The 12,194-nt window shown below is 54.6% G+C and overlaps 2 non-coding genes across 2 annotated transcripts; both read left to right on the top strand.

Annotated features, from left to right (window-relative positions):
* Window positions 1–8,475: 8,475 nt before the first annotated feature.
* TRNAC-GCA (transfer RNA cysteine (anticodon GCA)) lies at window positions 8,476–8,547 on the top strand. The gene has a single exon. It is a non-coding gene; the product is annotated as a tRNA-Cys (tRNA).
* A 457-nt stretch (window positions 8,548–9,004) lies between these two features.
* On the top strand, window positions 9,005–9,076 carry TRNAE-UUC (transfer RNA glutamic acid (anticodon UUC)). Its single transcript has one exon. It is a non-coding gene; the product is annotated as a tRNA-Glu (tRNA).
* The last annotated feature ends 3,118 nt before the right edge of the window (window positions 9,077–12,194 follow it).

The following is a 12,194-nucleotide window of genomic DNA, read 5'->3' as shown; positions in this document are numbered from 1 at the left end:
GAATAGCTTGTGGCTTGGCCTCCCCTGCCCTGGCAGGCTGGTGCATTGGGCCGGCTCTGCCTGCTGCCTCCCTTGTGTGACTTGCCCAGTGTAACAGGCCAAATGTCGGAAAAGCTTCTTCCAAAAATAGCAGAAGAAAAAGCTACACAAATTGGGTTTTGAAATTTGCGTAGGTTTTTCCAGAAGAACAGTGTAGTGTAGACGCAGCCTGAGTGTTGCTCAGCACTAGTAGGAGACAAGGTGGGACAAAATGGTCTAACGGCACCTGCAGCCTTTCAGAACAACTCCCAGCCCCAACCCCAACAACCAGCCCTTCCCTCCACCCTCACTCGGGTCCGCTGGGAACTGTCTGGACTCAAGCCCACCCTGGTGCCAGCCTAAGGATTACCTGGTCTGTAAAAGCGGTTCCCTGGAAATGAGCAAGCAGCTAAAGTGACTCTGGTGCAACTTGAACCCACAAACTTTGAATGTCAAACTGGGTTCACCCTAGTCACTACAGCTTACAAGTCCAACATGCTTTCCATTGCACCACAGAGCCAGACAAACTGCTGAGTTTGTTATCTCCACTCTGCTTTGCAGGATGGCAATTGCTGGGGGGAAAGAAAGAGGAGCCAGGTCTGACTCTTTTGGGAGAGCAGGTAAGAAGAGGGAGGAGCCACTGAACCCAGTGAAAATAAGGGGTGAGAATGGAGCTGTACTTAGAGAATGTGGGCATCAATCCCACTGCCTCTTGCATGCTAAGCGAGCACTCTACCACTTGAGCTAATTCCCCTGCCTACAAAAGCTTTTCCTGCCTCACCTACCTTGTTCCAGAGCCCACAACGTCCCTGTGGCTGTCCAAAGCTCCTTTCTGAAAGGGCCACTTGTGGGACTGACACCCGTGGGCCGGCTAGCTCGGAGGCTTAGAGGACGTGGTGCTCATATCACGCATCTTAAGAGCAAGCCCCTTGTTTCAAGCCATAACGGGCTCGCTATTCCAACGTCCCTGCAAACCTCATGGCAGGAGGAGGGAGGGATGTTTCAGAACAGCGATTTATTTGGAACTAAGTGCTGTGTAGCCAGCGTCAAATTACAAAATAAACTATTTCAAAATTGACTTGAAATAAGCTGCACAATTTGCATCACTTATTCTGAGCATGGGACGCACCCCTCGTGAATTAGAGCCCAGCTCTGCCCCCAGGTCCCTGCTTCACCCACCCACGTACTGACTCCCTCGCTACCAGGGGCTGTTTGCATTGGCCTCTTCTCTCTGTAGCCAGGCTTCAGCCAGGACTGAGACTCAGGCAAGAGAATGTGACCCAGCTCCCTGCACCTGGGCCCTGCATTTCTCATCCCTTCAGAGACACTTGCCAGTGGAGGAATAAATCACAGTCACATGAGTGTAGATTATGAAACTTTGTAGTTGTTGTTGCCTTGGAAACTCCCCACAGACCTTCCCCTGGGGTCCTGGGCAGCCGCTCACATTGCACAGCTCACTTCGAGGTGAGGGTGCTGTGTAGACGTACCCACCCTGTTGTGTACTAGACAGCAGGGGGGATGCTCTGGCCACTTCATTTCCTTGTCTCTCTCAGGTTGTGTCTACACTGCAGGGCTACATCTACACTGCAGGGCTACGTCTACACTGCAGGCTTTTTGCACAAGAGCAGCTGTTCAAAAACTTGCAGAGCATCTACACTGCATCAGAAAACAGGGCTTCTTGAGCAACAGCTATTCCTCTCCCCCTGGGAGTTGCCCACTGGGAAAGTGCCTGCTACACAGGGGAGAGGCAGCTTCTCCCTCCACGTGGTCTCCAGCCAGCTCCCTGGGGGTGGGGCCTTGGCTGCTTCCTTGCTGGCCTAACAAGAGAGCTCTTTGCCCCGCCTCCATGAACCTCCTCACAAAGCTGATTGGCTGGCTGAGAATGCCACTCAAGGGCACAATCACTCAGCTCCCTGGCATGCACTGAGTGATGGAGCTGACTGACGGGAGGTGTCGGTGGAGTAGGTCAGAAGCCCAGCCCTGTCTCCTGTCACTGGAGAGATGGCCCTGTGCTGGGATATGAGAGTATCCCAGTGATGCTCCTCACAGTCCAGGAAAGGAAGGGGGCTCTGGGTGGAAAGAAACCAAGTAAAGCAGGTCCTAGTGGGCATGAACTGGGCACCAGTTTGGCCCAGTTGATTGAGGGGTGGTTGGTGTCATGGGCAGCGCTCAGGACTCAGAACCCTGGAATCTGAGGCCCCTTTCCTGCCCCCCTTCCCGGGCTGACCCAGTGGCCGAAAGGGGCTGCAGCTGCTGCTGGCAGGGAAGAAGCTGGAAGGCAAGGTGCTGGCAGCAAGAGATTCCGGCTTCTCTTTGCCCTGGGTCTGCCGGCCGCTAGCCACTTTGGCCAACCCTCAAACCAGCTGGACTAGCCAGCCCACGTCACAGCGAGTCGCTAGTGGTCCTGTCAGAGAAGAGCCATTGGCAGCTGCAGAGACGTCCCTGCAGCTGCCTGAGACGCCTTTCTTGAAAGGGCCACTGGTGAAATGCACTTTTGTAGGCTGGCTAGCTCAGTTGGTTAGTGTGTGGTGCTAATAATGCCAAGGTCATGGGTTCAAGCCCCATGCTGGCAACAGTGGTGTTTGGTTTGGTAACTTCCCTTCCTTTAGCTGCCTGCTATGGACAGGGAAGCAGAAAGAAGCAAAAATGTGAGCTTTGCAAGAAGCAGGGCACAGATCTGGTAGGGGGACGCTCCAGCCTGCACAGCCCCAGTGGCTAAAAGGGTGTTGGCCTGGCTTCCTATGCCCAAAAGCAGGGGACCTGATGCCCAAATTCCTGCTGCTGCAGTGGCTACCTCAAGGCACCAGCTGGGGGGCAGGCTCTGGAGCCCAAGCCACACAGGGAGACTCAATATGACTGGGAGGCCTGGAGCATGTGTGCCCTGCACAGAGGCTGCTGCTGGTGGCCTGCTTCAGTGGCCCAGCAGCTCATGTTCCCCTGAACCAGCTTCTCCCCCTGGAGCCACCCCCCAGCGCTGCTGAGGCCCCTGACATGAGGCAGTGGGACCACCAGAGGAAGGTGCCAGCCTTAGCCCTTCCTCCCAGCCCCCTCCCAGGGTCTTTCCCCAGCCCCTCCCCACATAAAAACCAGAGAGTTTGTTCTTTCAACAGGGAAAAGTCCTGTTTGTGTTACCAGCAGGAGAGGGCTGGGGGGGGGGAGGGGGGGTTGGAACCAAGGGGCTGGGTTTGAACTACTGCAGAAAAAAGGACTCTGCCCCTGGAGCTGCCCTGTCCTCTCCAGAGCCCTTAGGCTGGCACCCGGGAGGCCTGAGCCCAGGCAGTGCCCAGCCAAGGGGGAGGGAAGGGCTGGGGGATGTTCTGAAAGGCTGCTGGCGCCATTAGACCCTTTTTTTAGCAGTAAGGGAGAGGTGGGAAAGGAGCCTGAGTTAACCTCTTGGGTCACAGCTGCTGTAACATGTGGCAATAAAGTTGACTAAGGCCATGAAAGTTGTTTGGTAAAAGTTGCTGGGGGCTTCCCTGACTGGGAATTGAAGCCAGGCCACAACAGTGAAAGTACTGGATCCTAACCACTAGACCATCAGGGACACATAAAGCATGTCTCCTTGCTCACCTACACTAGCCTTTCACAGGCCATTTAATGTCCACTTCAGGATGCTGGGAGGGTCCATTCTCCCTTGCCCAGAGGGGACAAGAACAGCCAAATAGAACATCAAAGCAGCCAGACTGGGCCATGCCAGTTTGCCAGACCAAATAACTAGCCCCCCCGCTCTGGAGTCTCTGCCTCTCATGGGCCTTCTCATCCTCAGGCTCCTCTTTGTCTCCAGAAAGACCCTGCTCTGCTCCAGCCACCTCCCTCCAGCTGTCACTCCTAGAGCAAAATGCATCCCCTTCATTCTGACTTTGTACACCTGGGATTTTAGCACTCAGATCTGCACCTAACACCAGCATTGGCTAGTGAGGGGTCTGAACAGCTTCTGCAGAGAGGGAGAGCGAGAGAGAGACAGCCACTGTGGAGCATCCTTGCCAACTGTCTCAGAAAGCAGAGGAATGTAAATTCTTTGTCAGGTGGGACAGTGCCAGAGACAGAAATTCTCCCTTCAAAATGTCCCTTCTTCAACTTTTAGCTCCTGATTAAGCCCCTTTGAAGAAGCCAGATACACAGGAAGGGCTGATCACACCCCTCTGAAAATCAGCTTTCCATGGGTATCGGTAGCTGGCTCCTAGTCAAGGGACTTGAAATCTCGTCTAGCTCCTGAAACCAGGGAAGTGTCTCCCACCGCTGCAGCCTCCTGAGGCTCTATGGCCGTGTCTGTACAGCAGGGACAGCAACACTCACAGCCCCACGGGAGGGCCCCTGGCCTAGCAATGTGGCCCCCTGAGCAGCCTCTGATGTTCCCTGTGTGAGCCCCAGAACCAGCCCTGAGTGACAGGGGCAGGGAGAGCAGCTCACACATGCCAAGGGGCTGGCCATGAGCCTACAAGGCAGCAGTGACATCACAAGAAACTTTTGCAGCACCTCAGCTCATTGGCTGGGAGGCAGTGACCTCATAGAGGGACCATGGCAACTGCCAGGTGGGACAGGCTGCAGGGCTGGGGCATCTCAGAGACCCCCCATGGCCTGGCTGCCTGGAGCCTCCTTTGTGAGGTTTCCCCTTGAGGGCAGAAAGGATTGAGGGTCCCAGCTGGGAGTGTTTCTGTGGAGCAGGCAGGGTTGCAGGAGAGGCTGGCACTGAACCTCTGGGAGAGGCAAGAGAAAGGGCTGCAAACACCCCATGAGAATGGGATTCAAACCCATGCGTGCAGAGCACAATGGATTAGCAGTCCATCGCCTTAACCACTCGGCCACCTCATCTGAGCTGTTACAATTTGCTTCAAATCACCTGAAGTCAGCACTTCAGGGAACCTTTCTGCCACTTGCTGACTGGCCAAGGACACCCAGACGGGAAGGTTTTGGCTTTTCACAATGTTCCCTGGGCTGGTGTACAAAGCTCAGTGCTGGTAACAAACCCAAACACCCCCTGGCTACACCTACCCTGCATACTTCTTGCTCAAGAACTGTTTTGTGCAAAAGGTCTTGCCCAACAGTGTGTCCACACTGCCATGTGCTGTTGCACAAGAGAAGTGCTTTTCTGTAAAAGCAGCCATGGCAGTGTGGACGGTCTCCTGCGCAGGAAAGCTCTGACGGGCATTTTAGATATTCCGCTTTCATGAGCAAGAAACCCCTGTTGCCCGTCCACACTGCCTCCTTGTGGGCGAGTTCTTGCACAAGAGGGCTTATTACTCGTGGGGAGAGCAATAACTTCTGTGCAAGAAGCCCTGTTGTCTGATGCTGCACTATAAATTTACTTGCGCAAAAATGTGCCTTCAGTGTAGACGCTCTGCAAGTTTTTACACAAGAGCAGTTGCTCTAGCACAAAAAGCCTGCAGTGTAGACGTAGCCCTGCAGTGTAGACACAGCCTGAGAGAGACAAGGAAATGAAGTGGCCAGAGCCTCCCCTCAGCAGGCTGGTCCTCAACAGGACGGGCACGTCTACACAGCACCCTCATCTCGAAGTGACCTGTGCAATGTGAGCGGCTGCCCGGGACCCCAGGGGAAGGTCTGTGGGGAGTTTCCAAGGCAACAACAACTACAAAGTTTCATAATCTACACTCATGTGACTGTGATTTATTCCTCCACTAACAAGTGTCTCTGAAGGGATGAGAAACGCAGGGCCCAGGTGCAGGGAGCCGGGTCACATTCTCCTGCCTGAGTCTCAGTCCTGGCTGAAGCCTGGCGACTGAGAGAAGAGGCCAGTGCAAACAGCCCCACGGCAGTGAGGGAGTCAGTACGTGGGTGGGTGAAGCAGGGAGCTGGGGGCAGAGTTCAGCTCTAACTCACTAGGGCTGCGTCCCATACTTCAAAATAATCAATGCGCCTATTTTGAAATAGCTTATTTTGTAATTTGGGGCTGGCTACACAGCACTTGGCAATAAATCCCCATGCAGGGACGTCGGAATAGCGAGCCTGTTATAGCTTGAAATAAGGGGCTTGCTCTTAAGACGCGTCAGTGTGATATGAGCACCACGTCCTAAACCTCCGAGCTAGCCGGCCCACAGGTGTGAGTCTCACAAGTAGCACTCGCAGGGATGTTGTGGGCTCTGGAACAAGGTGGGTGAGGCAGCAAACCTTTTCTCAGGCAGGGGAATTAGCTCAAGTGGTAGAGCGCTTGCTTAGCATGCGAGAGGCAGTGGGATCGATGCCCACATTCTCCAATTACAGCTCTTTCCTTTAATTTCAGTGGCCCCCTCCATCTTCCTTCCTTCTCTCCCAAAAGAGACAGACCCCCCTTTTCCCCCCAGCAATGCCATGCTGCAAAGCAGAGAGAGGAGATATCAAACTCACCAGCCCATTAAGCTTCGGGGGTGCAATGGAAAGCACATTGGACTTCTAAGCTGTAGTGGTTAATGTGAGTCCAGCTAGACATTCAAAGATTGTGGGTTCCAGTCCCACCAGAGTCACTTTAGCTGCTTCCTCATTTCCAGGATGCAGCTTTTACAGACCAGTCAATCCTTAGGCTGACACTGGGGTGGGCTGGCATCCAGGCAATTCCCAGCAGACCCCAGTGAGGATGGAGGAAAGGGCTGGTCCTTGGGGTTGGGACTGGGGGTTGTTCTGAAAGGCTGCAGGTGCCGTTAGACCATTTTGTCCCTCCCTGTCTCCTACTAGTGCTGAGCAACACTCAGGCTGTGACACGGCTGCCAAACATCCTGGACAGTTAATAATGAGCCAGACGGGTTTGTCAGTAGCTCAGTGTGCGGAGCCTTAGATGAAACATTTCAAGGTCCCTGGTTCAATCCCAGGCTTTGCCATGTCTCTCGGTGCAGCAGGGCCCTCTCTGCTCCCCTTGTCATGCTCGTGCCCTGTGACATCCCCTCATCCATCCTTGCAGCAGCCCATCTTTGCTTCTAAACCTCCCTCAGATTGGCTACTTCTGCTTCCTTGGCTAAAGTCCCTCCCCCTGTGTGTGTGGCTGGCAGGGATTGCTAGAGGGATCCATTTACATGTAGCTTCACTGAAACCCCCCTCATTGGCCTGCGCCCAGGTCAGTCCATGTGTGTTAAAGGGCCTCAGGGAGCACAGAGCAGAGGGATCCCCTCGACACACAGTCCCAGCCCCAAGCCTCTCCCATATCCCAGATCCTGTGCCCTGACTTCTCTACCCTCCCACATCCTCACCCCTGCCCTGAGCCCCCCCCCACTCTCACACACTCCCCAAATCCCTGCTTGAGTCACCCACACTTTAATTTCTTACAGGTACTGTCCTATCACAACCCCTCCCCCCACTTCCTGCCTTGAGCCTCCCCCTCCCTCCTGCCCAGGCCAAGGGATGGTGCCCAATAGAACAGGCCCTGTGAGAAATGTGTCACTTTCACCCCTGGGAGCAGCTCAGCCAGGCAAAGGGGCTGCCTGGGGCAGGACATTAGCCCTGGAGGGCAGAGGTGGGTGTGGCAGTGACATCACAAGGGCCTTTTGCAGCCCCTCAGCTTATTGGCTAATGGAGGTTGGGAGGTGATGACCTCACAGAGAGTCCATGACAATGGCCAGGTGGGACAGGCTGCAGGGCAGGGGCCATCTCAGAGCCCCCCCATGGCTTTGCTGTAGGGAGTCTCCTTGAGATCTGCCCTTGAGGCCTTTTTGGAGCCTTCTCCTTTCCCAGGACTAACTGACCTAGAAGGCCGACGTCTCTGTGGAGAAGGGAAGAGCTTCCAAGAAGACCATTGTACATGTAGCAGGGGAATTAGCTCAAGTGGTAGAGCGCTCGCTTTGCATGTCAGAGGTAGTGGGATCGATACCCACATTCTCCAATGAGGGGAGAAATTTCCAATTTTTCTTTTTGCCAGCCAGGGGGCTAAGTGGCTCCAGTAGCCCCCTCCCCAGCCCCGGCCCCCACTTCCTACTTGCTCTCCCCAAAACCAGTCACGTTGGGGCAGAGAGCTGCTGGACACCAACCCTCCTGGGCCAGACAGTGGCAGGAGCACTGGAGGCAGGTTGCAGGTGGGGCAGAATTAGCTGCATTGGAAAAGTGCTGCCTTTGCGCATGAGAGGTAGCAGGATTCACTCCCATCTTCTCCCACCTGCTCGCTGGTGCTGAGGGGCCGGCCCCTTTCCTGCCGCCCCAACTCTTATTCCCACAATGCGCTTTGTGCAGGGGCCGCTGGTCTTTCTGCCAAGGTGCGTGGCTGGGAGCCAGGACTCAGGACCCTTCCTAAAATATACAAATCCCCGCCCCCCACGACCCTCTGTTCCACTCACACTGTCTGGCTGCTGCCCACATGGAGCTCAGGTGCCAGGTGGGTGACTTGCCTTGCAGCTGTGACAGCATCAGACCCCTGCCACCCGCCTGCTCAGTGTGGAGACCAAGCCCAAGGGTGGCACCTGGGATGTGAGTTACACAAAAGCCTCTTGTCTCTTGTTCCTTGTCCAGTTCCCAACATTGGCTCCAGATGCTAATGGCTGTGGGGGTGTAGCTCAGTGGTAGAGTGTTTGACTGCAGATCAAGTGGTCCTTGGTTCAAACCCAAGTGCCCCCTTGGAAAATTTCCTTCTAGTGGAAATATTTTCCTTTCCAGTTCCATCACAATCTGGCTTTACATTGCTTGAGGTTCTTGACATTAATAAGAACCCTTAATGCAGAGCTACTCAACTTTGGAAGCCCTGGGGGCCACAATGAATGGCATTTGACCAGGATGGAAAGGGCAGGTGTCCTGAGCTGGTGTATTCTAGAAGCTGAGAATGGGTGACGGGAGGGATCACTTAACAAATGTCTGTCCTGAGGATTCCCACTGGGCAATGAGATTGGCTGCTGTTGTGAGACAGGATCCTGGGCTAATTGGGCAACTGGCATGGCCCTGTCTGGCTGCTTTGATGTTCTGTTTGGTTTCTGTTCTTGTCCCCACTGGGCAATGGAAAATGGACCCATGTCCTGAAGGGGACAGAAAGTGGCCTGTGAAAGGCTAGTGTAGGTAAGGAAAGACACTTGTTCATGTATCCCTGATGGTCTAGTGGTTAGGATTCAGCACTTTCACTGCTGAGGCCTGGGTTCAATTCCCAATCAGGGAAACCAGCCTCAGTTTTCACTTGACATCTGCCAAGTCATTCATCTGACCTCATTGTTACAGCAGCTGTGACCGGAGAGGTTCACTCAGGCCCCCTTTCCCACCTCTCCCTCACTGCCAAGACAGCACCTGCCATTTTCACAAGCCCTTCAGAAGGGGCAGAGCTGGGTGACTCAAACTGCCCCTCCCCTCTCCCATGTGGGCAGCCCTGCAGGAAGCTCTGTGGCACACACAACACTAGCCCAGCGCAGTGTCAGGTCGGCACAAGATCCATTGGTTCAGTTTGGTTGTTGAAGGAGACAACCCAGAACTGGCTCCAGCCCCCACTCAATAACCTGGGGAAATGACCCACCAGGCCTGGGGCCCTCGGAGAGGCAACGATTCCCCACTGGCTAGGGCAGAGCCTCCCTCTGACACAGTCATGGAGCCTTCTCCTCCTGGTCCTGCCTCCCCCTTCACTCAGCTCTCACTGCTCGGTGCTGCCAGGGAGGGGCCTCACTGCGAGAGCCGCCTGGGCAGGTTCCTGCCACAGAGACACGTCCCAGAGCAGGACGGATGCTCAGACCGACACTGAGTGTTGCTCAGCGCTGGGGTGAGACAGGGAAGGAGAAACGGGTCTAACGGCGCCTGCAGCCTTTCAGAACAGCCCCCGGCCCCACCCCAAGTACCAACCCTGCTCAGGATCCCCAAGGGCACTGACACAGATTCCCTGGCACAGGACAATCCCAGGCCTCGGTTCTGCCAGCCAGAGTTTTCCCCTCTTCTGTTTCCTGTCAGCTCCCTGTAAAACACCTCACAACGGTAGATGAGGGTGAGTGGGGATAAACCCAGCTGTGCTGTAGAGCGGCTGTTAGGTGGGGAAAGAGAGGTGCTCCCTTTGCCTCCCGAGCAACTCACACATGTAAGAAAACTGCGGTTGAAAAACTTTGCACTGTTGTCAGCATGGCCGAGTGGTCTAAGGCACCAGATGCAAGGTGCTATTGCTCCCTCAGTGGGGTGTTCTGGTCTGTGAATGGAGATGTGGGTTCAAATCCCACTCCTGACATGGCTTCCTTCTTATATCTAGAGAAGTGACCTCATTTCAATGACTCCCCTGACATTGTAGGAGCCCTTGCTCCTCCCACATGCTCATGAAAGCATTTCTCCTAGGCTGCATCTACACAGCAGCGTTCCTTGGGCATAACGGCCATTACACTGCAATGACAATGGGAGCGTCAACACAGCGATTCCATTATTCCGACATCTGTAACGCTCCATCCAGACCAGTGGTCTGAGGAGCCAGGAGGTTTCCAGGCTGCAGACAGACAAGCCCACAGGCAAAGACAAAGTGGAGTCGTTGGGACTTCAGCCCAGCGGGGTCTCTGTGTGGCTCCCAGACCTTTTGTTTCCCGTTTCCAGGGGCACACATTCAGCAACACTCACAGGCCCCACAGGAGGGGGCTGGTCTGATGCTTCACCCCATTGCCCAGCAACAAGCCCCCAAACTTCCCCTGTTCTAAGACCTCGGTTTGCTGTGTGAATTTTGTGTGGCAGGTGACATCAGGCCTGGGCATTGGGATTATCTGCCACTTCCCCTGGCCCTGGGGCTTTGCTGTCTTCACATCTGTGGTGGCCGAGTGGTCAAGGTGTTGGACTAGAAATCCAATAGGGTTTCCCTGAAGAAGTTCTAAGCCTGCTCATAGCGAGGCCTGTGCTTTTGTCACTCCCCCTGCTAGTGTATCTCTTCTGCCAGGTAGTGCTGGCAGCAGCCAGGGCTGGTTTCGATGTCTAAGGGGTTTCTCTTCATTCATCTCACACAAAACTGGCTTGAGCCCCCACCCAGCAGCCTGGGAAATCCATCCCCCCACCCGGGCACCTCGGGGAAGCGATGCTTCCCCACTCGCCAGCACAGAGTCTGAATGTAGAAAAGAAACTCTTAATGAAAGAGGGTGAGAAGTAACGTGGCATTCGCCTGGGAAAATATCACAAGCAGGGTTCAGAACCAACCCACAAATAAGTCTCGGCTCAAGTGGCTTGAGCAATGTCCTTTGCCAGCAATGTAAGTCCAGCAATGTATGTGTCCCATTCACATGCCCAAACTTTCTCTGTACCTCACTCCCAGTCGCTGCCCTTGCTCAGGGCAGATAAGAGCTCAGGTGTGATTTTCAGAGCTCACCTCCCACTCTTGGAGGGAGTGGGCATAGGAGGCATCTCACCCTCTCCCCATGAGGAATAAACCCTCTTGTGCAAGAGCTCTTGCACAAGAAGGTAGTATGAATGGGCAACAGGGTTTTTTTCATGCAAGAAACCCCTATGGCTAAAATGGCCATCAGAGCTTTCTTGCACAAGAGAGTGTGCACACTGCCACGGACATTCTTGCCCAAAAGCACATGGCAGTATGAACGTGCTCTTGCACAAGATGTTTTGCGCAAGAACTCCTGCACAAAACAGTTCTTGTGTAAGAAGCCTGCAGGGTAGATGTAACCAAGGGGTGTTTGGTTTGTTACCAGCACTGAGCTTTGTACAACAGCCCAGGGAACATTGTGAAAAGCCAAAACCTTCCTGCCCTGGGTGTCACTGGCCAGCCTGCGAGTGGCACAAAGGTTCCTGGCCGTGCTGGCTTTGGGTAGTTTGAAACAAACCTCCCCAGCTCAGGTGAGATGGCCGAGTGGTTAATCTGATGGACTGCTAATCCATTGTGCTCTGCTCGCATGGGTTCAAATCCCATTCTCATCGGGTGTTAGCAGCTTTCTCTCTTGCCTCTCCCAGATCTCTCTTCAGTACAGTGCCAGTCCCTCCTGTACCTCTGCCTGCCCCAGCCCCTCCCACTGCAGCCTGCCTGCCCCAGCCCCTCCCACTGCAGCCTGGGGAAAGGGGAAATCTCCACAGACACACTCCCAGATGGGACCCTCAATCCCTTCTACCCTCAAGGGGAAACCTCACAAAGGAGATTCCAGGCAGCTAGGCCATGGGGGTCTCTGCGATGCCCCAGCCCTGCAGCCTGTCCCACCTGGCTGTTGCATGGACCCTCTGTGAGGTCACTGCCTCCCAGCCAATGAGCTGAGGTGCTGCAAAAGTTCCTTGTGATGTCACTGCTGCCTCCCAGGGCTCATGTCCTGCCCTTGGCCAGCCCCTTGGCATGT

The sequence above is a fragment of the Pelodiscus sinensis genome, chromosome 19, assembly GCF_052426305.1.
Source record: "Pelodiscus sinensis isolate ZL-2025 chromosome 19, ASM5242630v1, whole genome shotgun sequence".
NCBI lineage: Eukaryota > Metazoa > Chordata > Testudines > Trionychidae > Pelodiscus > Pelodiscus sinensis.
Note: the sequence above shows the minus strand (reverse complement) of the source record. Positions and strands in the feature narration are given on the sequence as shown.